This window comes from Lissotriton helveticus, chromosome 3_1 (genome assembly GCF_964261635.1).
Source record: "Lissotriton helveticus chromosome 3_1, aLisHel1.1, whole genome shotgun sequence".
Lineage (NCBI taxonomy): Eukaryota > Metazoa > Chordata > Amphibia > Caudata > Salamandridae > Lissotriton > Lissotriton helveticus.
The window spans coordinates 62,475,103-62,501,414 of record NC_136061.1 but is presented as its reverse complement, the minus strand read 5'-3'; the positions used below and the strand labels follow the sequence as shown (position 1 = coordinate 62,501,414).

The following is a 26,312-nucleotide window of genomic DNA, read 5'->3' as shown; positions in this document are numbered from 1 at the left end:
TGGTTTCACAGATGATTATTGGCCACTAGAAGATGGTGTGGTGAGATCTTCTTTCTCCGTTTTGCTGTCTACGGTATCGGATGCATAATCATGAATGTGGATAAATACAAACGATCTTAAAATATATATAATTTTAATATGGTCAATGAGGGAACATTTAAAACACCACATCACCATAAGTTGGCATGGAGAGAACACTAACATTCGAGCATGGTTTTCTAATGAAGCCTCCAAGGATGCTTCAGCCATCTGGCTTTTCTAAAGGTAGAAGAATAGGTGAAGTTGCTCGCTGGGCAATCTTACATACCGAGGCAGAGAATAATTTTTGGGTGAATTACTTTATCCACCAACCACTATGTTTTAGCATAGGAAGCATATAATAGTCCGAGTAATATCATTTAGAACACAAATGTTTTTTTGTTGTTTTTTTAAGCATGGAGCTTTGATGCGACTAAGACACAGCCGATCCCCTTACAATGCCTAAATGTTTAACTTCTACCTTTCGACTTGTATTAACAAAAAGGGAGCGCAGCAGGAACTTAGAGGTATGCGTATCCCACAGGTTTTTCTTTAGTAGCCAAAGGAATTTCACAAATCCTTGTAATTGACAATTGTCAAAGAGCCTAGGCACAGAGGCAATGTTGACAAAGAATCCCTACCTCAAAATAGGGTTGCAATGGGGTGTCCATACAGTTTTATTACATTTGTCCTGCTGGATGTCTCTCAGTTTGGATTCAAGATTATCCATTGGACGGAGACTGCATTAGTATCAGCAGCCACTAACATCCATCCATGGTGGATACAGGGCAAGCGGAGGATTTGATCCTTAACTTATCCGAACCTTTCACACCATCTTCCTGAACCTGCTTGTTGAGCAGATACAAGAACTTGGGGTCACAGACCTAGCGCTGAAGCTCTAGGCATCTTTTTACAAGTATCAATTTACATTTTTCGAATGATAGGTCTTAGATCGTTATGGAGGACCACTTTTGTTCGGATTCCATAACTTTGCCACATGGGGTTCCTCAGGCCTTCTTTCTGAGCCCTATATTATTCAACTTGGATGTCTCCCCGCTGGCAGAACTCTTATGATCCTTTGGCTCTAAGAGTGGTCCTATGCTGATGACAAATTAATGAGTATCTTTTAAAAAAAAAAAAATAATCTTTTTATTAACCTGATAATAGAAAAACACCAGGTGACTTCAGCAGTTTTAAATTTGTCAATATAACTTTCCATACGCACAGAATATTGAATACAAAATGGATATAATTTATCATGGGGATTCTTGCGCCTCTACTTCTGCTGGACTTATCGGGGGCGTACAAATATCTCCACAGTGTCGGTTCCAGGCCTCCCTTACCTTTCCCCACTTCTCAGGGCAACCTCTGGCTACGTAGACAGACCTCTCCCTGAACATGCACCAATCTAAGTCCTCCTCCCATTTCACAACCAGGGGTGGCTGATTGGCTCCCCACAACTGTGCTTTGTTTCGTTTTGCAACCATACATGTCAACGTCACCCATTGTTTCCGGTACACATTCAGATTTGTGGGTTCCCAAACGTTTAATATGCACCTGCGGGCCTCCGGTAGTATCTCCACCCCAAGGACATCTCGCAGAACCACATAAATCTTCACCCAGTAGTTCTTGACCCACGTACAGTATTGAGTCTATCTTTAAGGACACAGAGGCAACGACCACCAATTTTAAAAACTGTATGCACTCTGCTGCCACATGAATGGAAAAATAATATATAAGCCTCAATAGAAACAAGACGGAACTCTTGCTCTTTGGTAGTCAACCATCCGAATGGACCCATTTGTGGCAGCGAGATAGCCTGGGGCCTCTACCCTTTCCAACTGACTCCGCTAAGAACCTTGGAGTATTGGTCAATAAAAATGTATTGCTCGACCAGCAGGTCAACCAGATAGTTTTGACCTATTCTTGGATTATGAAGTCCCTAAGGAAAGTGTTTGCATATAACTCATTTCCGGCACGTAAACATGTGTCTTTGGCACTCATTATTTCCAGGTTGGACAACTGCAATGCTCTGTAACTAGAAATCAAGAAGACTGTTCTGGCAAAATTGCAGCTGATACAGAACACAGCAGCTAGACTTATTCTTGATGTTCCCAAATTCCAATCAGTCTCGGCAGTGATTCAGAAGCTTCACAGGCTGCCTGTTAACAAACAAATATTTGTTAAGGTGCTGTCTATCGTTCACAAGGCTCTCCATAACTTCAGGCCTAGAGAGCTTAAAAACAATTTCCAACGATATACTCCATCGCCTTTCCCCCTCCCCCAATAGCTGTGATCCTCAGGCAGAAATCTTAACTGTGGCCGCATGCAAGCTTTGGAATTCTCTTCCTTATTCCATCTCCAGTCTTCAGGCTCACATTCCTTTTCATCAGCCCTTAAAAACGTGGCTTTTTACTCTTTAACCGAGTGATGGGGCCTGTATCCTCTTCTGCCTCTACCAAAGACTAACTTCTACCAGAAAAAATATATATGTAAGAAGCCCAAGGACTTAGCAAAGATCCTAGTAATAGTTGTTTGCCATTATTTGGCATGAATGGTAGAATGTTTTAGGGCATCATGATCGGACAGCAATTACTATTTTGAAGGATGAGAGGTACATTGAAGGACACCACGGCAATCTCTATAGTTTCTTTGGTGCAATGGTGTTTGTTAAAGACTGGTGGGAGACCAGTGTAGCTCTAGAGTACATGGATATCAGGCTGGGTATGAAGGGTTCTGAATTAAACCCATTTAAAGAACCGTTTTGGGGGGATACTTTTTTTAATGTGGTTGAGCGTCATCTGCTTGGGTTAAATCTGTGTCAGTTGAATTTTGACTACTTGAGAAGGGCTGAAGGCAAATGTTTAAAGCCTTTATTTCACCAGCTGGTTGTCAACAAATTCAGCTATTCCTGGCCTTAAATGAGATGGTAGGCTACAAAGTCCTAATAAAATCCACTATGATGAATGCCACGGAACTTATGTAGTAGCCTATATCATCTGCAAAAAGAACAATTGATAGACAGAATGCAGAACAATGTCCCCCAGTACAGTGATCTGGGCCCAAATCCATCGTTCTTTTGCTCCCTCATGCTCCAGTTTGAACCCAGCCATATGCAAATCAGTCTTGACCCTGCACCCAATGAGAACAGTCCAGCCCGAAATGCCAGGCCAGGTCCTCCCTGGAATAGAAACAAGCATCCTAGGACCGGTTTCAGGGTTTCTGCAGTTCAGGCTGGACTGTTCCCATGAGGCACAGGGTCAAGACTGATTTGCACATGGCCAGGTTTAAACTGGGGTGGCATGGTGAGCAAAACAATGATGTATTTAACCCAGATCACGCTTTAGGAGAGATGCAGGAGAAGGGTCGACTGGTTTTACGTATGCATGTGATTTGTGCAAGGAGGAGTCCAGATAAGCAGAGGTGTCTGGAAGGTTTGTGAAAGCCAGTCAGATTGTAGAGGTATGCTGGGCCAGTGTTATGTAGTGCCTTGAAAGTGCAGGTGAGGAGTTTTAATTGTGCTCACTGGTGAATGGGAGTCAGTGGAGTTCCTTCAGGTGTGCTGTGATACGAGTGCAGCATGGGAGGATAAGAATGATTATGGCAGCTGAGTTCTAGATGGTCTGCAGCCTTCTGGTTTTAATCCAAGTATGGAGGGTGTTCTTGTAGTTCCACTTTCTTGTGACCAGGGCATGCATGATGGTTTTCAGGGTGCTGATTGGGAGCAATTTAAAAGTCTTCCTCAGAATCTTTAGGGTCTGGAAGCAGAAGACTATGTTGACATTGACTTGGGCAGTCATGTCGAGGTTGCTGTCAATGAGGAGCTCGAGGTTCACGGCATGGGTGGTGGGGTGGGTCTCGGCCATTTCTCTGTTGGCCACCAGGTGCAGGCATTGAACTTGATCAAGGGACTGGGCTTTGTGTCTGGGAGGGAGAGAATGAGCTGTGTGTCATCACTGTAGGAGAGGACGTTGATGTTGTAGGAGCGGATGATGCTGGCTAGAGAGATCATGTGTGCATCGGGCTCAGGGAGGATCTATGCAGCACTCAGAGGATGAGGTCATGGCATCCAAGGTGTAGGGAGCCAGCCTAAATGACTGGGTTGTTCCAGTCAGGAAGGAGTACACCCATCATAGTGCGTGCCCTTGGATTCTGATGTTGTGTAGCTATTGGATGAGGATGGGGTGAGAGAATGCTGCGGAGAGGTCCAGGAGGATTAGGTCTACCCTGACCCCTCTGTTCAGAGTCATGGGGATGTCATCTGTGGCAGCGAACAGGACAGTTTCAGTGCTGTCATTGGGTCTGAAACCTGACTGAGCGGTGTCTTAGTTGGAGTATGTTGAGGTAGTTGGTGATGTGTCTGTTAATGATTTTCTCTTTTCCATTTGCTCTTAAGCACGACCTTTCCAGTCGTCATACACAGACCGTCCCCATTTTCTAGCTACCTCCTTCCTTGCCACCATAAACACGATACGCTATATATGATGCGTCGTCACCCCATATGCCCAGTAGCTGTTCTAGTGGAGCAGTGCAGGTCTGCGTCCCATATTTCCCCCAAGCATTTGGAGACCTCTTTCCAGAATTCAGTAACTTTGGGGCCTTGCCAGGAAATATGATAAAAAGGTACCAGGTTGGCCACAGTTTCTCACGGTTTTAGTCATTAGACTGACCAAATATCTTCATTTGTGTTCTCAGATAGTATACTGTATGTAGCATCTTTAATTGAGCCAATCAGAATCGAAATATTATTGCCACTGTTATGCCATAGTTATGGGAAGTCCACCAGTTTTACATCAAAGTACCCTATAAGACAGCCCAGGATGCGGCCTGGGATAGCTAATTTTGTGGCAAAATAATGTAAACTTTGTGATCCCCAACCCCCAAAATTTGTGGTCTTTTTGTGGCAGGCAGAAAATATGCCTGTCACAAAAATACTGCATGGTCCTTAGTATGTCACTACTGGAGACTCTGAGAAGTCATACACTGTGGCCTGGCAGAAAGAGGTCCAGCAGCAGCGCCTTGGAACAGCTGGGTGTCGGGTACCAGAGAGTACATTTCTTAATTTGATAGCTCTGCTCTCAGGTATTCGACTACCACTATTCCAAAGGAGTACTGTGTAGCAGGGGGTTAATGGAGTGCCAGGGACATAGGAGATTGGGCAGTCTGGGGCAATGAGGAGAGGGGTGGCAAGAGTGTTCTAGGGTTTTTGAGGGTGGAGCCACAGGAAAGAGAAGGAAGCACATAAGGGGGTGGATGTGGTGTTACAGACAGAGCTGCCGACTTTAAGTTCACCCATGTGCCTAAAAAACACATTTTGTGACTTTGTTTAAAGGAATTAGTGCTCATGTAAACTTCTATGTCTTCCATTTTAATTCAGTACCATGCTAGTGCATGCATCAGTTGTATGTGTTTCTATTTTTTGTATTTCAGAGCTCATAGTCCCATCCCTTGTTAAAGTCCCACGCCTTCGGCTCGGGCCCTTAAAGCGGCAGCTGGCCTTTAATAGCTGGTACAGCCCGCAACGGCGGGCAAGAAGGCTATAATATAAGATGTATCCACATTTAGAATTTGGAGGGGTGTACATCTGCAGTGTCAGTAACCAGTCCAAAGATAGCATGAAAGAGCTGAAATTTGATCATTAATTCAAAGCAGTACCGAACAGGGCCCCCCTCAATACATTTGGCCCAGGGCCCCCAAAATCCTTAAAAGGACTCTGGGCAGAAGGGGACACTTTTGGGTTCACAGGTCACTCTCCGGCGGATTACAGTACATCAGTGACTGACTCGCGAACACAACCATTGGAGGACATCCCCAACTCACGTGAATCACTCATAGCTTAGCTCTGTCACCCCAGTGCCAAGTTGTTCCTTGTAGGGGGGAAGTGGCTGTTGGTGTGAGGAGGCAGGGAGTGAAGGGAGGGAAAGGAAGGGGGCTGAATCTGTGGGATGTAAAGGATTGAAAACGCTTTACACTGAACCACTGGAGCCAAGTGGGAGGGATGCGGCTATTTGCTTTAATGCAGAAATAACTGCGCCCTGTGTCTGGGCACAGCTTACCCAAGCCAAAAGCCAGTCCTCAATATTAGGCAACATAAGATCTGAGTGGGTGTTAGGAGACCTGCAGGTTGGTTTGGTCACATGAGATCTGAATGCTATTTAGACAAAACTCTGGGGAGAGGGGAGGTTGATAAGCGACACCAGAATACCAGCTATTATACTTGTTTGGGTTTGTTGAGTTTCAACCAAATATTTCATTCAACAAACTTCATTACTGTTTTAAACCCTCCACTTGACTCCCTTGACTGAAGAGGTACGCCCAGTGGAAAGCGGACCGCGCTGATTGTCCTCGTGTTCAGGATCTGCACAACGTCTTGCCGGACCCGCTCCGCGGATCCCGCTTTGACACTTGGACCTGTGAGGCAGAGGGGCTTGCGGGACTGAAGCACACTGCTATCTTGATACCGGCAGGGCTGCGAGTAGTACAGCAGGGACTCAACTTCCCAGGAGTCCCTGCTCGGTACACCTGTGGCTGCTCTCCCTGCCGGTCACGCCCCCCCGCCATAGCTCTACATAACTGTCAGAGGTTACCGCTGCGCGGGAGCGCGCGGGGCTAAGCCCGGGCAAAGGGCGGACCCTCTGAGGCCCTCCGAGGCCAGAGGAGGCTTGGCACCACATTACCATTACTGTACTGCGGGTGTATTGTTGTTCTTTCCTTGTTTCCCTTGTTTTTAGTAATCCTATACCTTGATCGTTAGGGTACCGGCTATTCGGGTTTATCGAGTCACTGAGTTTTCCCTGCCATTTCGACTAACTTATTGCGGGAAATGTCTCAGGCCGCCCTGACCCCACCTGAGGTGGTGGGAGCTAAACAAAGTACCTTGGATAATTTTGTCTTTAGAACGGCCTTGTCCCCTGATAGGGATTTAGTGTTAGCTGAGCGACGCGCCAACAGGCGCCGATCGATTGAATTCATTAAAAACAATAGATCCACACAGGGCTTTGCTACGCCCACATCATCATCGATTTTTGATAAAGCCGACGGCCCCACGAGTCCTGAGCTCCCGTTGGATTCCAGTATTCCCCTACTATTTCAAACCAGGGATACTCCCCCGGAATCACTGTCTGCCCTAAATCCTATCACAAACCTTTCCGCTTCCTTAATTAGTATCCATGATGAGGTGGAACTTTTGAAAGATGACTTGTTATTAATTACTGAGCCTCCACTTAAGCCTATCACTCGGCTTGACGTTGTGAATATTCACCGACGTCCTGGCCCCCCGCCAAATAAAAGACGCAGAAAGGGTTCTGTCCAAGTCAAGGAGAAAACGGCGTTTTCCTTCTGTTCCAAGAAGTCAGCTCAGGTCCTTCCTATTTCATCCTCCCCATTAGTGAATACCTCTCCCGTTAGAGAGCAGCAGGGATTAGATTTTATGGGGGGCATCGAGAAAATGCTTAGATCTTTCACTTTGCCCCTGGTCGAGAGGTTAAAGAGGATAACGGAACAATTGGAGGAGATAGAGAAAACTATTAGGGGGCCCGTAATGCCCTCCAAGGGTTCTAGTGTGAGTTCCCCTGTTCCTACATATAGTAATGTTACCAAGGCTATTGCTTCTCGGCCCTTGGATAAACAGCTTAGTAGTATTAAGTCATCTGCGGGCTTACCTTCTGTTCAAACAGCTAACAAAACAGATGGTGTAATAAGGGAGAGTTCGGTTCTGGGAGGAGCCACATCTAAGCCTTTGGTTGTGACTGTTCCAGCTAAGATTCACATACCTAAAAGAAATAGAGTAAATCTTCCCCCAGAGGCTGCCCCATTTGTAGTGATCTTGACGGCTGTTCCAGCCCTAGAACAGGGAAAGAAAGAAGATCAATCCCAACTTAAGAACAAAGCCATTCATTGGCTTAAACAGAACCGACCACTACCCCCACACTTAAACGGCGAAATCCTTATGGTACGTCGTCTTGGGTGGCTGGGCCCTAGTACTAAAAATATTTCTGGGGATATTATTATAATCAGCTTTAGGGACAAAAGGGCGGCTAGTTATATCCTGAATTGGTCTTCTTCTTCAGGAAGCAGCTCGATAGTCCCTAGAGATCTGCCCTATTTCTATCCAAGAGAGTTGGTAAGCCCGGTCAGGAAACCCAGCTCTTGGTTTGCTAAAGTGGATAGACCAATTAGATCATCAAGGAATCCACAATTCAACCATACGAGCAGACCGCGCTATCCTCATTCAGAAGGCCTTCAAAACGCCCCAAGACCCCTAATTCCATTACAGCCAGCATTCCCAGTTTACCCTATCCGTCAGCCTTATCCAGATCATCGGAATCTTCTTCCCAACAGCCCATACGCTCCACCCGTCCCTTGGCCATCGAGCCACTTCCAAATTCCTATCTATAACCGGTACGATGGCCTGTGTAATCTGGAGGGTGTGGACTGACTGAGGTGAAAATCACTTCTACAGACCCGACCGAGTCATTTTCCAAAGCCTCCATATTTTGATAACGGTACTGATGTCACAGTAGGTCAACGTTATGAATTAACCACTCAGAATGTTTCAGGAAATTGCATGACATCTGGTTTTGTACCCCTTACTGTTTTGGATTGTGATGCTCCAGAAATACATGATTTCGGTACTGGAGCCAATATGTGCAACTTGGGCCCAGTAAGAGTGGAAGTACCCATAGTTAATACAGATAGGCAGCCCACTGTGCCCTTGATAACACGTAGTAACAGAATACTGGCTCCCAACTATAGCGTTTTATTCTGGAACATTGCAGGCATTAAGGACAGGGTTTTGGACTTATTCTGGTTTGAATTTGTAAATGCATTTGGTATACTGTGTTTCCAAGAAACCTGGTCAACTGAACCTGTTCATTTTAACGGGTACACCACTTTTCATGTTCCGGCCCTTCCATCCAAACGTGGGAGAAACTGCGGTGGGCTGTGTATATACATCTCTAATCTCCTGGGTGCTGTGAAAACTAAACTTGTCACCCAGGGAAGTTATTTCCAGGTTCTTTCAATCCGGATGAGTGCTAAGGTCGATATTATTCTGATTAACATCTATAACAACCCACTTAAATGCTCACTAACCGATATGGTTCTTTTACTGAGCAAGGCTTTACAGGGGATTCTTACCCCTAATGGAAGGGATTGTATTATTGTTGGCGGGGGGGATTTTAATCACAATTTGTGTGATTTAGTAGCTGGGGGGTGTGGACCTATGGGCATAGGTGTAGATGAATCGACCCCTCATTTTCTTCATAGGGACGGGGGGGACTTCCTGAATGAACTATTAGCATCTTTTAATCTAAATTTTGTTAACAGATTATGAACTCCCTGTGTTGATTTTAGTGCAACTTTTGTGGGGAGAGGACATGGTACCACCATTGACTATATCGTGGCATCTGAATGTTATGCTTCATGGTATTTTGATTTTTGCACTCATTTGGTCGGGTTCAGTGATCATCTTCCTCTCTCCTTTAATATCAGATGCCCACAGGTTCAACATAATTCCTTGGTAGAGAGACTGTCATGGTTGAAATCTTGTGAAATGCCTAGACCTAATGGGTACTCTATTAAATGGAGTTGTAATGATGCAGAGTCCGTGCATAATAAGATTGTCAGGGGTTCTCTTGATCATATTGAGAGGTGTCTAGATGAAGAGACTTCTAGTGAGGATGTGTTGAAAGCTTTTAATACTATCTCTTATAACATCAGAGAAAGTTTGTCACGGAGCGGGCGAGATTCTTCTCAAAGTAAATCGACAGATTCATGGTTTGATGCGGCTGCTCTAAAGCACATTCCCTTTTGAAGGCAGCATTACATAATAAGATTAGGGACTCGGTAGAGGTGGCTATCTGCAGAAAAAATTATTGAATGTCCAGAAGTAACTGCAAGAAAAATATAAAGCAGGAGGCCTGGAATAATTTGGTTCATGCAGCCCATTCTAAGGACAGCGCCCTATTTTGGCGTGCAGTTAATGCACCGTTTTTTAATACTATAAATAGCGCGAGGATCGAGGTCGCTATTAGCGAATCTTCTTGGATTGACTTCTTTTCGGAAGTCTATAATCCAGGGGAGACCCTAAAACTAGTTGATTTGGAGGGTTCCGAAAAAGAGGTATTGTGGACCTCCAATCAAGTTCACTTGGGAATCTCTAACGACGAAATGACCACCGCTATAAAACAGAGTAAGGGAAGTAAGGCCCCGGGAATTGACGGGGTTCCTATTGACCTGTTTAAATATTCGGTAGATTTGTGGTCCCCTATCCTGAAAAGAGCTATGGATGCTAGTGGTGAGCTGGGCCTCCCCAAAACCTGGTGTGATTCCATCATCATCCCTATCTTCAAGAAGGCAGACAGACAGAGCCCCTCGTGTTATCGACCCATTTCCCTTCTCGATTCTTTTATGAAGATTGTGGGGAGGGTTGTCCTTAATCGATTATCATCTTGGGTTGAAGACGCGGGAGTTCTATCAAAGGTCCAATACGGTTTTCGAGAGGGGATGGGCACCATCGAGCAGGTTCTAAATTTTACACTCCTTCAAGGAAAATATGTACAGGCCAAGGCAGGAAAATTGTATGCGGCATTTGTCGATCTCAGTGCCGCATTCGATTGTGTTAGGCACGATCGGCTGTGGGAAGTACTGGAAAAACTCAAAATAGATGACTCTATTATCATATTTTTAAGACAACTATATGCAGTATTGGCAGCTAATGGAAGAAATTGATGGGGAGTTTGTCCTCCCAGATAAACTTTGGGGGGAGACGACTGGCTTTCAGTGCGAGGAGATATGGTCAAAATCTTTCACCCTCCTTTATAAAATTGTAAAACCATCATGGTTAAGACGTAACCACCTGTTCACAGTTCATCGGGCATATATTACTCCGTCGAGACTCTCCAAGTTTCTCCCAGACAAGAAATGCAACAAATGTAATTTATTGGAAGCATCAGATATTCATATGTTCATGGAATGCCCTAAAATTGCCCAGTTCTGGGAGGAAGTGAGATCTACTCTAAATTCCATTTTAAATATATCACTGTCAATCAATCTGCCACTTATTATCTTCGGGTGGGAAGACAGTATTATCGGCAAGGCGAGATCTTTCCTGTTCTATGCCATCTTACTGGCCAGAAGACAAATCTGTATTCACTGGGTAGACAAAACTGCTCCATTACACTCTGGCTGGCTTACATCCCTATATGAAACATCGAAAATGGATTTGAGTAGACCATGCAATAAAAGTAGTATTTCTTTTTGGGACCTGTTGACCCAGTGGAGATAGTGTTCCGGGGTTTTTTTTTTTTTTTTTTTTTCCCCGGGTCCTATGATTATGCCCTTAACACTCCTTGGACTGGGTCTGGTCACGTCACTATGGAAGTCCTACAGGTTGAAATATACCTTGATGGAGTTAGCGTAAGGCTCCCAAAGTCTCTCTTTCTCCTGGGATTTTTCTGCCACCATTCTTTTATACTCGTGTTCTGGAGCTGGAGTCGGGTAAAGGTCATCTTCTTACCTGACTCTCAGAGGAGGACACGCAAGGTGGTTGGTATTTCCCAAATTGAGGGCAAGGCAAATGAGGACCAAAAAAAAAAAAAAAAAGACAACTATATGCTGGGGCTAGGGCAAGGGTGAGATTCGGTGTCAATGGTGAATGTACCAAACCTTTTCATGTGAAACGAGGGGTGAGACAAGGGTGTGTCCTTGCGCCCCTCCTTTTTAATCTTTATACGAATGATCTCGAAGAGGTTTTGGCGTCTAAAGTTATAGATTCTCCTAGAATCAACTCAAAACAGGTAGTGACCCTATTATACGCGGACGACGCCGTCATTATGGCAAGAACTGAGAGGGGTTTGCAGTTAGCCTTAGACTCATATATTAATTTTATGGATCAGAGGGGATTGTCTCTAAATGTAAAGAAAACCTTTGCAATGGTTTGTACCAGAGGTAGATATAAAACCTGCAAATTGTTCGCTGGTAGGGATAAAGTGCTGACTACTAAAACCTTCACATACTTGGGAGTAGTACTGGAGGCCGCTGGACACTGGGGCCCAGCACTTAAGAGTAGAACCCTTTCGTTTAAAAAGGCCACTGCAGCTCTCATGGCCTTTTCGCGCAAAATGGGCAAAAGACCTCCAGTTATCTTACTTAAGATTTATTCTGCCAAATGTGTAAGTACAGCAATTTACGGGGCAGGCGTCTGGGGCATTCTTGATTCTAGAGACTTACAATTTGTAGAAAATGCTTTTTTAAGGTTTATTTTAGCTGTTCCACCTAGTACTGCAGTGTATAATTGCCATGCTGAGCTTGGGGTTCGTCACATTAGTGACCTGATTGCGATGCAGCCATTACTTCTCTGGCACAGGGTTTGGACTACAGACGAGCTAGTTCTAAACAGAGAAATCTTACTCGATGTCATGGCCCTTGATAATTCTCACAAAATACCCTGGCTAACTTACATTTGTAAGTTTTGCCTTGACTTGGGTAAACCTGAGTATTACAACGAACCGAGGGGGCTTTGCAGGATCAAAAGGGCAGCTCTTAAAACAGAATGTTGGGCCTATCTAGAATCTCTGAGGCTAGCGGTAGAACTGAGCAAAGTTTCGGGTCTTCGTCACCATTCTTTGCTCACTTCTGTAAATATGCAGTCCTATCTGATCTGGTGCCCTAGGGCCTTTGACAGGTACCTACTCACCAGATTCAGATTCGACATTTTTTTCCGCTTAGTGTCCTTCCCTCAAACTAATGATTGGTCCAAAAAACTTATCTACTGCCCGTGCGATGGAAGATCTGTCCAATCTACTCTGCATGTGATCTGCTTTTGTGGCTTTTATCAAAATGAAAGAGTTCGATGGATCAAACCACTTCTGAAAAAATTTGGCTCATGGCGACATTGTCGGATTGCTTTGTTGTATCTTCAGCTCTTAGAAGATGAATTTTGTGTGGCAATTATGATAAATTTTCTAAAAAGTGTCTTTTTAAAAAGAAAAACTTTACTATGTTCTTAAACGATGATTCTTATCCTGTATGGTACAGTTTTTTACAAGTTTGATTGTTGTTGATGCTTTTATGATTTTATATTCTTACTAAAATCGAATAAAGCTTTTTTCTACTACAAACCCTCCAAAGTGGCGGATATAACTTGCAGCGCCCCAGACTATTTCAAAACCACCAGGAAGATAGTAAGAACGTGCAAGCGTGACTATCTCAATTATATCTATATGCTTTACCCAGGATTAACTGCAGCAAAACGTGTGTTGCAACCCGAATGGAGCAGTCTTCCGATCCTTACATATGGCTCCCAACACTTCACACCGATGGCAAACTAATTACTCACACGCGATCAGCCACGCACAAACAACGCAGCAATGTCTCATCACAAGGGGTTTGCGGCCTTGATAGGTGGGTGAGGTGCTGCGCAAATTCTAAAATAGAATGATCTCCCACCACCAGAATCATAATAATTGGCTTCCTTTTAAGGCCTTTGTAGACTTAAAGATCCTGGCTCTGGTCTATAAATGTCTTTAGGGAACTCTCACATTTGTAAGCAAAAAAACAAACAAAACAAACAAACAAAATTGAAAAAATGTGTACAAGGCAATCTCTGAAATCAATTTCTACTGCATATTTGAAAGAAAAGTACTTGCTGTCCTTGCACAAAGCTTTGACATCCTGGCTGTCTCTCCGATCTTCTGATTGCACAATCTTTTGACTCTCAGTGTCTAGGTACTGTTATTCTGTTTTGTGCACAATCTAACTAAATAAATCATTCCCACTAGGTGTGAACCCGATGAGCCTCTTTACCGTAACGTCTCCTTGATGACGGCCTTCAGAAGTGGCATCTTGGTGATGTCCCCCATAGTGGGAATTTGGCCAGCGGGAACCACACTGATCACCTCCTGGAAGAGGGTCCCCTGAAGCTCAGGATCCCTCGCGAGATGGTACAGGGTCCAAGCCAATGTATTGGAAGTCTGTGGAGGAGAAGCAAGAAAGGTGAGGCATGTGGGGGTGAATGTGGCATTGACTTAATGATCAAAGATGTGAAACTAAAGTAGAATGACTACAACTCCATCCACATTTAAGATGCCAGCGATATCCGGAATGAAGGAGTTTCCATTTAAGTGCAATGATGTGTAGAATGAGTGATCTTACATTGAAGGTCATGAGGCCACTGATGTGAGAAATGAGTGAATCCTTTGAAGCACAAAAAAGTGATGTGGGGAATGAGGGAGTCCCCACTGAAGTTTCTGTAGGCAGCGACCAACAGAATAAATAAGCCTGAATTAAAGCATGAGAAACCAGTGATGTGGGAAATCGGTGAGTCTGCAAATGAAGTGTATTCGGTCAATTATGTGGACAATGAGTGAGTCTATATTGAAGTGCACTAATGTGGGCACTGAGTGAGTCTCCATCAAAGTGCAAGAAGCAAGTGCGATGGGAAATGAGTGAGTCACAAATGACTCATTCTGGGCCCAACCAGAAACAGTCCAGCCCAGATTCCAGGTAGGGGCATGAACTCCAGAAATATATCACTTGTTTGGAGGCAAAGCTTGCATCCCATGGCACAGAACATGTTGGGACCCACATCTGGACCTTCTATCTCAATTTGGGGTAATTCAATGAGAAATATAATGATGGCTGGGACAATTGGTTTAATATCAGACATTCGTAAATATTCTGGGTCCCAGTCAGTCCATTGTTTTCTTGCTCACTGTACCATTTCAGACGAGGAAGTTGTGGCCCGCCAAATAAACACAAATCCATCCTGAATTGCCCTCCTTTCCCTTCACCGTGATTGACCATAAACGTTGAAACCTATTTGAAGCCAACAGTGTTTTGATCAAAGGGGGCATCACCTAGCAGTACGGGTCTAGTTGCGCCCTTTTGGGCAGCACCAACAGCGGTTCGCACATGCTTGGAACAGATGAGCTAAAAATGGGAGCACACACAAAATAAAAATGGAATGTACTTCATCGAAAGTTAATGCCAGTGGGTAACATTAGATAAGGCATTTCCATACATCACTCAGTTGCTAACAATTTAAGACACCCCTAAGTGCGGTCACCATGCCCAAATGTAAGCCCAGAGGTAACTATGCAATAAGGACTAACGCGCTATCTCACTGGGTTCAGTGCCTTGAGACCCTCACGAGTTATTTTCAGCACTCTATACATTTCGGATTTTGTAGTATGTCAGAATATCCTATAAAAAAATATTGCCGGATATAATTGATGTACCCTAAAAATAATTTACAAAAATATAATCCATTGGGTATAAATTTTCAATTAGTAACCCCAATACAGTGATGAATTGCAAACTATATTGAGTACATGATATTTATAGAAGACGATATGTCACAACGACATTCCGATACACCAACATCTCACTAACGAGGCCCCATGAAACCCGAAACAAAGCTTGGGGTGCTTTCGTCCCCCATTCAGAGGGAATGTGGCCTGGCATTTGTGGTTGGACTGTTGGCTTTCAGGCAGATCAAGGGCTTATAAGCAGAGGATTGGGTCCTTTCTTTAAAGACACAGACAAGGTAAACTATTTTAGAACACACACTGCCTAGAATGAATCCCAGTGCATATGAATAATTAAAGAATTTCCAACCGGTGAATGGGAAGGGAAGCATCAAAATCAGTCATAGACTTGGAAAGAGGGAAAATGCAGGAGAGGAAGAGGGAATGGGATCTGAGCAAAATATAGACCTTGAAATAGTTGAGAAAAGAGACTCACTTTTATTTTAGTTGGAGTGAACAGCACGCTAGGTCATCTGCAACTGTATTGCAAATAAGCACGAGGAAATAAAATAAGGAAGTTTAAAAGAGAGAAGAGACACAAAGATTTTGTATTTATGCTATCCAAAGAGAAAGAGATTAGAGAAAGAGATAACTGAAGCATAGAGGGAAGCCAAAGGAAAGGCAGACTAGAGTGGAGGTGAGAACAGACTGAAATACATTTCAATGGAGTGGAATGGCCTCCCTTCACCAGGGATATCCCATCTGTTGCTTCCCCTTTCACTCAGTTCAGCTGGACATGTTGTACCACTTTACACAACTGGTTCTGATTAAACCAATAAACCATCAGCAATCATTAATCCCCTGGGACTTGTCCTAGCCTTGATCAATAACAACCCCACACATCTTAAAGTTGATAATTAAATTGTGTTGCCATGTGTGACCCTATACATTCTGATACCAAGGTTTATTGTTTATTCCCATGACTACCAAGTAAAAAGGTTATGCAATTTCTCAAGAAGAGTGAAGTGAGCATAGTTCAGATCTAGTGCCTATGTGCACAGCCGGGGCTATAAAGGTGATTGCTTCATGACTTGGCTCCTGCAGTGCTCCTGGAACACAATTCAAAGACCGTCAATAACCCGGATCATCAGGTAATCATTCGGCCAGACGTATTTAATGTGTGTGTGTTTCCATTAGTGGGATATTCAGGTGTTCAATTCTTTTCTGCTGTTCTGGCTGACGGTCCTCATTGGTCACTCCAAAGCCTCTCTCACAACCTTGGTGCAGGTTGCGTTAGGGAGGCATAAAATGGTGCCCATCGTGAGGCGGAGTGTGAAACCCACCAGTGTAGAGAGAAAGAAACTGAATGAGGCAAGTGTACTTTATAGGGGTGGCTACAACCCTACAATTCACACTTTCCTCTTCAGGACATCTAGTGAACATAAATGGTGCAAAGTGTCACACGATGCAAGAAACACAGGGCAGTGTAGTTCCAGTCAGGCAGCGGGGATGGGAGAGACCCCGTGAAGAGCGCTAGAGTAGACCAATAGACGGAAGCAGACATGGAACGCAAAAAATACTGAGATCGAACAATGTCTACTCACCAGGAATATATGGAATATGGAACACCAGGGCGGATGGCGACAGCAAGTGGTAGCAGTTTGGGTTTAGAAGTATTGGAAGAGACATAGTGGGGCAAGGGTGGGCATTGAGTGATAGGAGCGTCAGAGTGCAGCATCGGAATAATTCATATCAGGCATGAATCTGGATCAAAGGGTTCCTTACCAAGAAGCCGCAGCGATGAGACAGGATTCACTCATTTAGTGAACTCTTGAGAAAATCTGTCAATGCAGAGATGGATGCCTGGAAAGGGGCGCAAACCCCAGCCGAGTTCCCTTTCTCCCAGTTCCAGTAATGCGACCGGTGTCCTTCAGCAACAAAATCAAGTAGATTGGGATATGGACCGCGGGAGTCGCAGACTGTGGTGCGTGACCGTGCAGGGGCATCCATCTCCTGATGCTAGCAGCTGTCACTCACAGAATCATGCTTTCTCTCATGGACCACTTCCACTGTGCAATGATTGATGGGAATCACTTATGTTTTGCGATTTGATACCGGGGATACATTTCAATGCAATTTACAGTGAAAGAGGCGCACCCTTCAGTCTCCACTTTGCCTTGCTGTTCGCATGGCTTTGCGATATGTTACTTGTGGGTTGTAAGAACATCTAACACTCAGAACGTACAGTGATGCATTTTGCAATTTTCTTTTCCTGCAAAAGGGCTTCCATTTTCACAGATCATGAGCTTTGGGTATTATCACTATCTGGACAAGATTTTGTTCTGTGAAGCACACTTTAAAATTAAATTGAATAATTACACCTAAAAATGTTTAAAGCAGTCCGTTAGCTGAAATATACCCTACCATTTTGCATTTGATAAAATTAAGCAGAATTATAAGATATTTTCCATTCTAACCGCTCGTCTGTGTATGAAGGTAGGCCTTTCAGTCTGACTTCTATGTCCATATCCTGTTTGTGTGACCAGGAGGAAGCTCCACCTACCGTATCAATGCCGCCTTGTAGCAGCTCCTCCATGATGCCGTATGCTTCATGGATGGTCATCTTTGAGTCCGTGAGCAGGTGCGCGAGGTAGTTCCCCTCTACTTCCTTCCCACTGTCCAGCCGCGCCTGGATCTCCTCCATCTTTTTATTGATCAGTTTCTTGGCTGAGGATGAATCAATTATGCTGTCATTAGGACACTATACGATTGGTTGACTAAATAAAAATGCCTGTGCTGGATGATAACCAACCTATGAGGTTTGCTCACTGGTTGCAAAATAAACAACCCCTACATTGGCCATCTGCCCTTACAAATTCCTGGGTTTAAGTTTATTTTATTTTTGCATAGTTAATTAAAACTGTTGCAATTATACCATTACAAAATTTCTAAACCATCTGTGTTTAAAACCAATAAAAAAGCCAAAGAGGGAAAGTTCATTACAGTTTAAAATCATAGTTCTGTTGTGCTAATTAGAGAAAGACATTGAATCACTGGATGCGATAATGTGCATATCTCCGTTTTTCCTTACTCCAGGACAAACTGGACAACTGGAGTTTGAAACTCAATAACTGTTTATGGCAGGGATAGTTGAAGCTCCAGAGATTCGCTGCCTGGTTCCGCCATGCTATTACCGCCCTGTTGCGCAGCAGCCGCTCACGGTAAAACTGTGAATCTAGATTGGTAAACTGGAGCTGGCCTTTAACCCAATACCATGCAGTAAAGGTTGAATGTGAGCAGTGAGTTGTAGAGCTAGCATTTACTTCTGCCTGCAAACGAATCACAGCCTCGGATAACGTGTGGTACAGCACTTGAAAAGAACAGGAAATCTGCAAAACAACCCATGACCGACATCTCATACGCGAGCATCCTGACGTTTTAGGAGCGCCACTCTTAACCAAAAACTTTAGGGCCTCATTTATGAGGCTGTGCGTCACTTTTACGCCTTACATCTAGGTAGATGCGTCACTTTGTAAACCCCTGCACCACATTATACCTGCGCCAGGTATAATGTATGCAAGGGGGGGCGTTTTGACGCCAGAAAGTGTCATGGAAGGGACGCAGTGAAATCTACAAGATTTCACTGCGCCATTTCTTGGCCGCTAATGTATCAAAATCTTACGCCTGCTTCATGGCAGGCGTAAGACTGACGCAGGCACTAACAACATGGGACTTGCCCATGTGACAGTACACATTGCTGAAGTTGCGTCACTTTTGTGGCACACTCCAGCAATGCGTCACTTTTGAGCCTACAGATACGTCAGAAATACTGACGTATCTGTAACTCCTTGCGGCATGATGCGTCATATTATCATGACGCAAGGAGTGCGCACTGAGAAGTGACGTATCGCTACTTTCATGCAGCGATGCGTCACTTCTCATAAATGAGGCCCACTGTTTTTTTTTCTTTTCAAGATCATCTTTCAACAATGGCACTTACTTTAGTGCAACTCAATTATACTTTGGGAAAAGAGAGAGACAACCGTCTATTTCCTTTGACGAGCCCTTCACCCACTGGAATCTGAAGGGTGCAGGTGCAGGTCAGGTGGAATGCCAAAGTTTTGCGGTCAGGCCCTGAAGGTGAGCTGGCTGCCGCAGCAGCAAGCTGGAATCTTGGTTCACACCATCTGGTTCACATGATAGCCAAATTAAATTAAGGCATTCCCTCCACAATGATCAGCGCTCTAGGTTTTTTTTCTACGTCAGGCTCGAGCACTTGCCTGCTGCTTATGGCCTCCTGCTCCCCTGTATCACCTGAGCAGCAAAGTGGGGAACTCCAGTGCCAAGTGGAGTAAGCCATTAAGAGCCTGCTCCCACCAGTGCCTCAGCAGAGACTTATCCAGGGCTAGGTCGGTGACAGACTCCTTGTCAAACAACTGCAAATGTTGGCCTGCACAATACTCCTGTGGGCTGGTCCAACATGTGAAAGACACATGAAACCTTTATTGGCTGAAAGAGGCTGACCCAATGCAAACAACGCTGACAAGGACTTTCTCAAAATCACTTTTTGTATAGTTTTTAGAAGTCTGATAGTATTACTTTCAGTTTTTTTTGTCAGGTTAATGCATTGCAAGTAATATTACTTGAGGGGGGAAAGGGGGGAAGGGGGTGAAGGGGTGTGCTTGGGGGGTAAAAGGGGGAAAATGTTCATTGCAGCAGGAAATGGTACAAAGAGCAGAATGTACTTCAAAACAGACATGCAAGCGGTGATAAATGTCAAGTGGGAGATGCAAACCTATTTTGTCGTCTTTATCTTTTGTCAATGCTATAGCTCAGCGGCGGTTGTGGAGAAAGGTTGGATATATAAATTCAAAAATGATGAGTAAAGGAATAAAGATATGTACGTTAAATGTAGCAGGCCTTAACAACTGGGCAAAGCGTAAAAAAATAGCAGCTGAAATTCGATTAATACGTCCTGATCTGTTGTGTGTACAAGAGACACATATATCATGGCCTAATAGACCAGTATTGAACTATGTAGGGTTCGTATTACTATCGGCCTCTGGGCAGCTGGGTACAACCAGGGGCGTAGAAATCCTAGCCTCTAGTAGGTCCATGAAGGCTGGGTGGAGGTTGGCGGGTAAGTTGGGTAGATGGGCCATTGTGGAGTGTGAGGTGGAAGGGTATTGTTTCACGCTTTGCACTGTTTACGGATCCAATCTGGATGAGCCAGGTATTTTGTACGATTTAAACACAGAATTAGCAGTATGGCCAACCCCTCTGATAATATGTGGGGTTATAAATATTAATATGACGAATCAGGCACTCTTAGAGGGACCTCAGAAATATGTTGGATGGAAGCCAAAAGTTTTTAAAGCACTTTATGATTTAACTCGTGATCATGGATTGGTGGATGCATGGGGTAAAATAAAGGGACAGCAGCTGGGGTTTACGTTTTATTCACACCCACATAAAAAATTAGTTAGGTTGGATTATTTCTTTGTTTCTTCTTCTTTGTTAAATGGCGCATCTATCCAGGTATTCCCGAGAGTGTCCTCTGATCATGCTCCAGTAGTTCTGGAGCTAGTGGCTACTAGGGCCAGGAGGCCGTATAACTATTTTACATTTGACCGGAAACTATGCCTAAATGACAAATTTAAGGAACACATGGGATTCTGGATTAAAGTCTTTTTTGTACGGAACAGGCTCTCAGCAACTATTGATGTAATCTAGGATTCTTTTAAAGCCTGTTCGCGAGGGGAAGTGCTCAGTATAGGTCTACATCTACAGAGGGAAAGCAAGGAGGAGCTGGCTGGGCATTATGAGGCACTTAGGGTGGCAGAAGATTCGTTAATGAGAGGAATCATTGTAGGCATGCGGGATATATCAGAGTTAGTAAACACTGTAGCCAAATGTAGGTCAAGGGTTCTGTGTTTTTAGAGTGAAGAGAATGCCAGGAAATATCTTGTTTCTAAGCAACAGCTACATGAATTTGGAGAGACGATTGGGCGAGCTTTGGCACTCCGCCTAAAGTTGAAGGGATCTGCTAGAACAATACAGTCAATGAAAGATCAGTTTGGGGTGGCACATTTGGATCCGCAAAAGATACTCTAAATGTTTTGGGAAAAAGTTGGAAGTGGAGGGGCAGTGTGTCGGGAGATGAGGCTGCGTCAGAATTAGTGCCACAATTAGATCCTTTGACTGCGGAGCGGCTTGACTCCCTTATAATTATGGCAGAACTTGAAAGGGCTGTAAAAAGCTTAGCTATAGGAAAAGCAGCGGGTCCCGATAGAATACCGGTGGATGTATACAAGCTTTTCTTCCCACTTCTCAAAGAAGAGTTGTTGAAGGTAATTTAGCAAGCACAGGCGGGCAACCACCCAAATCATGGTCAGAAGCTACAATTGCAGTCTTCTGTAAAAAGGGTAAAACTCCAGATTTGGTGGGGTCTTATCGTCCGATATCTTTATTAAATGCCGACAGCAAAATCTATTCTAAAATTTTAGCTAATCGACTCTCCTCCGTTATCACCTCCTTGGTTTCTGTTAATCAACATGGTTTTATTCCCCAACGTGGAACAACGGAACATATCAACAAAGTCGTTACATTGTTTGATATTGCCAACATTGAAAATAGGGAACTTGCATTAATATTGCTGGACGCTGAAAAAGCGTTTGATCGAGTGGAGTGGGGGTATTTATGGCAGTTAATGGATCGAAATGGCTTTGGGCAGAAGTTTTTAACAGCTATACAGGCATTGTATAATGCACCTACGGCAAAGATCTCGGCAATGGGTTTATTGTCAGATGTGGTACCTATCACTCGAGGTACACGGCAGGGTTGTCCCTGCTCTCCTTTATTGTTTGCCCTTTACATAAATCCCTTTTTGGATCAGCTGCTATACAATACTCAAATTCTTCCCTTTTTGGTTCATGAGTATGAATTTTCTGTTTTTGCATATGCTGCCGACGTTGCCCTGACCACTGTTGACCCTGCTAGGGCAATGGTTGAAATCGAGAGGCTAGCCTCAGAGTTTGGTGCGAAGTCAGGGTATAAGTTAAATGTGTCTAAAACACAAATTTTGTGTTCAAACAGCACTAAGTATAGAGACGCGCAAGTAATTAAGGAAGCAACATAGTTAGGCATACAAATACGTTCTGCTATTAATGAGTTGATGGAGGTAAATTGGAACTTGTTGATTCGGAATATTAAAAACTCCTTGGACAGATGGGGCCAGCTGAATTTTACAATAACAGGAAGGTGCAACATTGTTAAAATGAAGATTTTGCACAAGGTTCTTTATGTGTTTCGTTCCATTCCTTTGGAAGCAACAAAGGCTAGGTTACAAAACTTACAATCAATTTGTGGCAAATTTATTTGGCGACCAGGGAAGCCCAGGCGGGCGATGCGCTACATGACTTTGCCTTTAGAGAGAGGAGGCCTAGCAGTCCTGGATTTTGCTCTGTACCATTATGTTCGTTTTTGGTTGAAAATGCGCTGGATGCTTACGGGGGAAGGGCCCAGTAGCATGGCTAATTCGCCGTCTATTTTTGAAATTATAATGGGTCCTATCGCTAGGCAATGTCTATTTACTGAAGTAGACGGTAGTTACTACAAGCGTACACCGTTTAAGGTCTTAATCAGTGCCTTCAATGTATGGAGACGAATCCGCGCATGTATTAAAATGGGGACAATTTCTTATTATACACCCTTGCATGCAGTGAAGTTGCAACCAGGAATATGTTTGGATAATATTGTCTCAGTTTGGAGGTAAAAGAGTATCACAACTTTAGGTAACTTCTGTTCCAAGGAAGGGGTTGTAAATTTTTTGATGAATTGGTTCTACAGTATGGTATTCCCAGGACACATTTTTTTAAATATCTGCAGATAAGGGATTTTTTACAGCGGGTCAGTTTTACTAGGGTACCCCATCTAGTAGTGGAAAAAAAATCAGGCGACAACGTAGAATAGGAGAAGTTTATCAATTGTTACTTGCCGAGCATCAGGATGACCTTGAAAAACTTAAGGTTAAATAGGGCTCTGGGGAGTCAGAAATTATTCCTGAGAAACGTATTGCATTATCTAGGGATGTATTGATGTCTGCAAACCTGAGGGCTCAATTTTTTAAATCTATTTTTGACCTATACTATACTCCCGCACGAATGGCTAAGTGGGGGACCAAGTTTGATGGGAAGTGTTTCTGGTGTCAAGAGGATAATGCAGACAGCTTACATATCTTTTTTAAATGCGAAAAGTTGCCGAGATTTATAGCAGATATAGAGAACTTTTGATCATTAGTTATGAAAGTAAGGATCACTATTACTCCTGCAATGATGGTTATTGGGAATGGGGCCCGAGAGTAACAGGGACAACCCTTTATATGAATTTAGACATCTTGTCTTTTTTTCTATGTCGGTTGCACGCTTATGTATAACCTCTGATTGGCTTCAGAAAGATCCACCTGTCTTTGAAGTGTGGCGGGCGAAAATGTATAATTACTGTAAAATAGAATGGGGTTTGTTTTCTGTGAAAGGGTTGAGGAAGCGTAAGATTGGGCGGAGTATATGGGGAGTATTTAGGGAATACTTTGACGAATGAGATATTACTGGATTTACGTCTATATTTGGACTGATGTATCTTTTTATCATGAATGTAATGGGAATGGAAGTGTACCATTTGTGTTACTTGTGTTTATTGTTTTTGTACTAAACCTGCTGCCTTGAACGAATAAAAAACAAAAAAAGTAAGTAATATTACTTGAAGGTGTGATTACTATGGTAAGACATGACCAGTTGATGGTTTAATGTTTGTCAGAAGGCTACTGGACACTATGTTGCTTAAGCTACCACTTACAGCATGTGGCAGCTCTTTGAGTAGAACTTAATTATGAGCTAGGAACAGTGGAGAGCTTCAAATGGTCAGATCAGATCTTTGAATTGTGTAATGTTCATGGATGCAGTGGAGGAAGGACTGAGTGTGTCGAAATACACAAACTGGTTGTAAAGGCCACAACACCAGCAGATTACTGTGATAGTAGATGACTGTGACAGCTAATGAAATGGAGGCATCTTGCCCCTTTGTCTTCGGAAGGAAGGTGGATCAAGGTTTCCATTTGGGTAAAAATGACCAGTTTAAAGATTATGAAGTATTAGGAGTATGAGACCAGCATGTGTTCTTAGAAGGTACAATTAGATTGTTTATCTAACATATTTCAGTGGAGTTCCTACTAATCTCTAACTTTACAGTATGAAAGTAAAACATATTTTATACATTTTCTATTGAAGAGGAATCTACAATAGGTAATGGGATTCTACAGAAAAATAATTTTAAACGTTGGTTTTAAAAAGTAAACACCCTGAAGAGAATTAAATGAAATGTCAACCTTCATTGAGCACAGACTTTCCAAATACATCAATTTCACATGCGGGTCTATAAAGTCCTATTTGAACTTTGCCATGAAAGAGTTTAAATATAGGTAGTGCCCTTAAGAGGTTAATTATCAGCATTTTCTCCCAAACCCACACCTCCACTGGTCAACGCTCCCTCAATGTGACATCAGCCAGTTTGGTTACCCAAGATCAGTACAGATTCGCCCAGCCTCACCGTAAGCCTCAATGATGTCCGACCCTTCCAGGAATCGCTTCCAGTAGGGAAGGATGCCCCTACTCCATGTGGGGAGAAAATCGACGTATTGTGCATCCTTCAAGACCTGTCCAATGGAGCTGATGAACCTCACGGTTTCAGGAGAGACCTCTTTTTCCAGGCTGCCAATGCGGATATTGAAGAAGATGCTGCAGAGACCTGGAAAACAGGAGAGTGGGCTCTTGAAATGGGAGCAGACAGATTTGCTACGGCAGAAAGGTAAAACCTACTGATGCATGTGGCCTTTGTGGTAAATAAATAATTAATTACCGGTACTATTTTTGAATATATTAACAATAACAGATAGCTCAATAAATAAGAGGCAGGATCCGATGTGTCCGAGTTGAACAGGCTTTATTCAGGCAAAGGGAAGGGACTGGAACGGGACAGCCTGAAATAAAGTAGGAAGGAAGGATGGCAGCTGCACCATTTCATCGACAGTGCAGCATATATATAGTAATACATTTCAAATACATTACATACAGTAGGCGTAACTTGTGACAAGCGTAAGATAAGAACACATGGGCGGAAGAAGAAGGCGTGCACAGGGCGTGCACTGAGACATGTGATGAGAAACGTCATAGAAGTGTCATGAATGGGTGGAAACATGGAGGGGGCTACCTGAGAGCAGCTGGGACCTTTAACCTAGTGGTGCGCGCAAACGGGCAATGACGTGTTACCAGGGAGAACTGGGGCTATGACTTCTGCACTAGAAGAGGAGACTAAAGTCTGCGGTGTCAGGACGACATGTACCTATAGCATATCTAGTATCTGGTGTTTGGAGTACATGTTGATAGAATCTAAAAGTTATCAGGGCAAAGGCTACTTGACACTAAGGCTGGTGCATGCATATATTCTACATGTATTGCGTGTGCTATGAATATTCTATGAATATTAATACAGTATCTCTCTTTCATGGAGACAAAGACTAGACTATAGCTGAAACTGTTTATGCGGTTCAGTAGCTTAGGAATGCGAAGACGAGAGGCTGGACTGATAACTAGAAGCATAACATATTCTTGGCAGACTGGCAGGCAGAGCCAGGCCGGGCACCGCGCTGTTTGGCAGGAAGTAAGTGAAGGGTCAGGGATGCAGGTGGGGGCTGTATCGCTCCTCGGAGTGGGTTCAGGAGACTGGAGCTTGAATCTGGTGTCCGGGTCCTTTTGAGGCCTAGGAACGGGGATAATGCGGGGAATTAACGTGCACACTGTAAAACGTGGCAACATAGGCCCAATACCCGTTGCTTTCACGAGAACTGGAAACTGGCATACTAGAGTTGGACACAACTATAATTGTGTCTTTAATCGATCATAAGGGGATATATGCATATCGATCATGCACATATAACATAGGATGGGGAACACGTAGGCACACATGGCAAGGCAAAATTCACTTTTCCACATT

At 43.7% G+C, this 26,312-nt stretch overlaps 1 long non-coding RNA gene and 1 pseudogene across 3 annotated transcripts in view; one reads left to right on the top strand and one right to left on the bottom strand.

The window, feature by feature from the left end:
- The window catches only part of LOC144822106 (sterol 26-hydroxylase, mitochondrial-like), a 138,298-nt pseudogene that overhangs the window by 44,862 nt on the left and 67,124 nt on the right, over window positions 1-26,312 (bottom strand). The window contains exons 4-6 of the transcript XR_013608564.1: window positions 24,870-25,067; window positions 17,830-17,993; window positions 13,825-13,991 (exon numbers count right to left, since the gene is read on the bottom strand). The product of XR_013608564.1 is annotated as a sterol 26-hydroxylase, mitochondrial-like (transcript). The remainder of the gene's footprint in view (window positions 1-13,824; window positions 13,992-17,829; window positions 17,994-24,869; window positions 25,068-26,312) is intronic.
- Window positions 1-26,312, top strand: part of LOC144822107 (uncharacterized) — a 137,517-nt gene that overhangs the window by 71,694 nt on the left and 39,511 nt on the right. Inside the window, exon 2 of one of the 2 annotated variants that reach the window (XR_013608565.1) lies at window positions 13,800-14,013. This is a non-coding gene — a long non-coding RNA (uncharacterized LOC144822107). Of the gene's footprint in view, window positions 1-13,799; window positions 14,014-26,312 lie in introns of those variants that run through there. The other variant, XR_013608566.1, reaches the window with a different exon arrangement.